At 47.4% G+C, this 5,016-nt stretch overlaps 1 protein-coding gene across 2 annotated transcripts in view; it reads left to right on the top strand.

The window, feature by feature from the left end:
* The window catches only part of RHBDL1 (rhomboid like 1), a 33,519-nt gene that overhangs the window by 440 nt on the left and 28,063 nt on the right, over positions 1-5,016 (top strand). The gene's annotated exons all lie outside the window — the stretch shown is intronic.

Here is a 5,016-nt window from a genome sequence, read left to right as displayed (position 1 = left end):
TATTTAAAAAATGGATGAGAGAGAGAGAGAGAGAGAGAGAGAGAGAGAGAGAGAGAAATATATCCAATGAGTAAAACAGAGAGAGAGGAATTTCAAAAAAATGTGTGTGAGACAGGCAGAGAGGTATCAAGTGAGCGAGGTATCAACAAGAGAGTGGGAGACAAACAGATATTCAAGAGAAAAAGAGAGAAACGTATCTATTATTTTTGCAAGTAAAAGAGAGAGGGAGCGAGAGAGAAAGAAAGAGAGAGAGAGAAGGGAGAAAGAGGAAGAGAGAAAGAGGAAGAGAGAGAAAGAAAGAGGAAGAGAGAGAGAGAGAGAGAAAGAGGAAGAGAGAGAGAGAGAAAGAGGAAGAGAGAGAGCGAGAGAAAGAGGAAGAGAGAGAGAGAGGGAAAGAGAGAAAGAGGATGAGAGAGAGAAAAAAAAGAAAGAGAAAGAGAGATAGAGGAAGAGAGAGAGAAAAAGAAAGAGGAAGACAGAGAGAAAAAGAAAGAGGAAGAGGGAAAGGAAGAGAGCCAGAGAGAGAAATTAAAGAGAAGGGGGGTGACTGTAAGATCCACCATATAAGAGCTATCCACTAAATGTATGAGAGGGAGAGACAGCCAGTCTCATGACAGATAGAAGAGACAGCCAGTCTCAGGACAGATAGAAGAGACAGCCAAGTGACAGACAAGGCCGATAGAAGAGACAGCCAAATGACAGACAAGACCGATAGAAGAGACAGCCAAGTGACAGACAAGACCGATAGAAGAGACAGCCAAGTGACAGACAAAACCGATAGAAGAGACAGCCAAGTGACAGACAAGACCGATAGAAGAGACGGCCAAGTGATAGACAAGACGGATAGAAGAGACAGCCAAGTGACAGACAAGACGGATAGAAGAGACAGCCAAGTGACAGACAAGACGGATAGAAGAGACAGCCAAGTGACAGACAAGACGGATAGAAGAGACAGCCAAGTGACAGACAAGATGGATAGAAGAGACGGCCATGTGACAGACAAGACGGATAGAAGAGATGGCCAAGTGACAGACAAGTCCGATAGAAGAGACGGCCAAGTGACAGACAAGACCGATAGAAGAGACGGCCAAGTGACAGACAAGACGGATGGAAGAGACGGCCAAGTGACAGACAAGTCCCATAGAAGAGACGGCCAAGTGACAGACAAGACCGATAGAAGAGACAGCCAAGTGACAGACAAGACCGATAGAAGAGACAGCCAAGTGACAGACAAGACGGATAGAAGAGACGGCCAAGTGACAGACAAGACAGATAGAAGAGACAGCCAAGTGACAGACAAGACGGATAGAAGAGACGGCCAAGTGACAGACAAAACGGATAGAAGAGACGGCCAAGTGACAGACAAGTCCGATAGAAGAGACGGCCAAGTGACAGACAAGACCGATAGAAGAGACGGCCAAGTGACAGACAAGACCGATAGAAGAGACAGCCAAGTGACAGACAAGACTGATAGAAGAGACGGCCAAGTGACAGACAAGACCGATAGAAGAGACAGCCAAGTGACAGACAAGACCGATAGAAGAGACGGTCAGTGGCAGGCCGGACAGGGTGACAGGACGTGAGTAATGGGGTAGCAGGAAAGGTAAATTGAGGTGAGAGATGCGCAGGCCGGATAATAAAATCCATGTTTAAATGATGAGGATGGGGAGACAGCAGACTGCGGTGATGAGATGACAGGCGGGCAGGGGACGCGGGGGGAAGAAGGATGACAAGTCCAGTTCAATAATGAATTTAACATTGTGAGATCACCTTGTACCTCAGACCTCTATGACACAGCTGGGTGACCAACTCCTGCCAAGAGGCTGCGGAACTACAAGTTCCAGCACACCCTGCCTGACTACAGCCATGCAAAGGGAGCACCAAGGGCATGTGTCCTGGTCCATTGCTTGGTTCATACAAAGTAACAGCTTCAGTCACTCACTGATATAAAGTGTCAAGGAGCTAAAAACTGGAGCAATGGCGGATCTGCTCCTCGCGTCACTGAGAAAACGCATCTGGTTAGCCGTTCACGGTTTCATAATTCGGCTCCAGCTGGTAGAAAAGTTTCCGGAGTTCTTTAGAAGGGAACACAGTTGATATAATGCTTCGATCCTGGGGGAAGATGTTTCCCTACGTGCAGCTGACTTCCTGTCTGTAATTTCAAGGATAACTCCATTGAAAATCTTTCATCTGGGGCAGACGAGTGAGCTGCGGAAATAAAGTCGCTCTCCGTCTCTCTCCGCGTACCGGGGCCGCCAAAATGTCCCTTCAGGGCCTCGTTGTGTTGCAGCTCCATCTGCTTGTGCTAAGCGTGAGAACCATAAAATGATAAATCCCGTCAGCCGGGAGTCATGATTTGAGACGTTCATGGCAGACGGCGTAACTTGCCGGTTGGATTTTCAATGATAACACGGAAAGTACTCCCTCTGCGAGACCGTGTCCAGTGCTGACTCATTGCGCAGGAGCAGAGCAGAGAACGGCTTCACTGCATTGTGGGAGCTGATTTTTTTCTCTGGTTCAGACCTGAAATGCGGAGGAAGGGTGACAGCATTCGGTTATTTTGGGGAGGAGTCTATCAGCATGGCACACCTTGCCTTGGGAGTCTTTTGCCGACTCTTCCTTGCAAAAATGTCCACATCTGTCCAATCGTAAAGGCATCTCCGGTGCACAGCCCTCTTCAGGTCACCCCCACAGATTTTCAATTGGATTCAGGTCTGGGCTCTGGCTGGGCCATTCCATAACTTAAAACAAGGATGGGGAACCATCAGGAAAGATGTGGCAGGCAAACTGTATAGAACGCGAGGGCGTAACCGCTGCATTGTATTGTTCTGAGTGGTATTAATGTAGGGCTGATGTTCTGCACTATTATTAGCCCTGCATTTAATATCAGACACAGTGGGCCTCAGCCTATGGGTGGCAGGAGAACGTTTCATAGCAATTGAAGTAAACATTGCCACAATGTTCTAAGCCAGCTTAGGACCAATAAAGGATCAAAGATCAGATCCAAGTAGGGTGACCTTGCTAAGGCACCAATGGTGGTTTTCCACAGGTCTTAGTGTTGGAGCGGTTTCCAGAATACACAGAATCACTCGTTCCCATCACTGCCCAGCAAGAAGCTTACAATCTAATCTATGAACAAACATATACACTCTGGGAGGCAGTTAGAAGAAAAGAATAAGGTATTGAATTGCCTTCTCAAGGCATTGCTGCAGGGTGTAAAGTCCACCCTACTGGCTTTTGTGGGTCATCTGGGAACCCCTTCCACTTATGTGGTTGAAAGATATATTCCTAGCCACATCCACAGTAGGCAGCTTGCTGACCCACATGCGGGAATCTTGATGGATCAATGTCCTAGGTCCACCACAACCAAAATTAGGTTTCAAGGCTTGGAAAGTCAAACCTGGTTGGTGGTACACGAGTTAGAGAAATAACAAGCCACAAAGCACAGACCTCACAAAGCAGTCTCACCCAGACCAAGTGCTAGGAGTTCTCTAGAGGTCTGGAGGTGGCAGTTTACAGAGAGGTCAGAATGTTCATGCAATGGTCTACAAGGAGAGCATTAGAGGTCCACTGATTGCTCGGAGTTGCTCTTTAAGTTAGTAGAGTTAAACCCAAATTTTGGATGACATTATATTCAGACCGAATTTCACAGATTCTGAATCCGAATTTCATTGTCATTCCAAAAGACTTTTAGACCAATGGCTGATTCAAAGGCTGTTTCTGCCTTGTATTTACTCCTGCCTTTAGGTCCCCACACACCTTGCGTTAATCGTACGATAATCGCAGGAAATCCCGCGATCGTACGATTATCGTAAGGTGTGTGGAAGTCGTGCGACCTCTACTACTGTAAGGTCATACGACTTTTAACTTACGAACATGTTCGAAAACCCGCCGAGCATCGCACGATGTTCGGCGGGTGTGTAGCATGTTCGTACGATAAAAGCCGGACGGGCCTCAGGGGGGTGGGCTTGCGATGATCGAGAGTACGATCTGCCTGTCCAAGATGGGCAGATCGTACGTTTTTTTAATTACCTTACAACCATCGCAAGACATAAGTCTTGCGATGGTTGTAAGGTGTGTGCCCAGCATTAGGCTGAACACCCTTATCTTGATTGCCAGTCCCACCGAGTGGCTCCAGCTGGCCTCGTCATCTCACCAAGCAAGGCAGCCCAGAGCTCCGCAAACCACTCTGCACAATTTTACACCATTTGCTGCTCTGTAATACTGTACATGCTCTTTGCATTGGTTTTGATTTCTGCTGACATCAATGGGACTTCCGGTTCCCAATTTCGGTGTTTCGCAAATTTTTAGTTCAGCCAAACTACTACTGACTGAACTTTTCAGATGTTTGATCATCTCTAACTTGTAATATGTTTGTGGGAGGCTATCTGTGTTAACACTGGCAGAACTCCATGCAAGGGAATACAAAGCTGTTCAGGTGAGACAGGTTGGGTCCTGTGCTGCCATCTTGGTGGTCCTCAGTCATCTGGAGGTGGCTGCCTCCTTGGGATTCAGACAGTTGGTTTCCCAATGTCACGTGCTGCACTGCCCACTGGACACGTCAATACTGCTTCAATCTCCTGGCATATGTGTTGGGGATATCCCAGGAGGCAGTGAAAGCAGGGTATGCATCATTGTCATCTGGTCTAGGGTGTGGTTTGCAGGGGGTTTAAGTATAGTTTAAGAGCTCATTCACACGAGCATGCACATCCATACAGCGTGGATGCCCGTGCAAAGACCTGCGTCTAAGTGCGACCACCTGGACCTGCATGGATGTGCAGGTTCGGATCTGCATGTAACTGCCTGCAACCACATCCTCCCATATGGCTGCGATTGTGTCTTTGCATGGGTGTGCATGCTGTACAACTGTGCACGCCTATGTGAATGAGCCCCTTTTTGGAAGTCCAGCAAATACCTGTTTTTGCCACAAATCCAGTTTCCTTGTTACTTTCTGTGCACAGATCTGAAATCCTTAGCAATCTTATCAGCTTCCCCAGCTATCTATTGTAAACTAAA

This window comes from Nanorana parkeri, unplaced genomic scaffold (assembly GCF_000935625.1).
Source record: "Nanorana parkeri isolate BGI_ZX_2015 unplaced genomic scaffold, ASM93562v1 scaffold1748, whole genome shotgun sequence".
Classification (NCBI taxonomy): domain Eukaryota; kingdom Metazoa; phylum Chordata; class Amphibia; order Anura; family Dicroglossidae; genus Nanorana; species Nanorana parkeri.
Note: the sequence above shows the minus strand (reverse complement) of the source record. Positions and strands in the feature narration are given on the sequence as shown.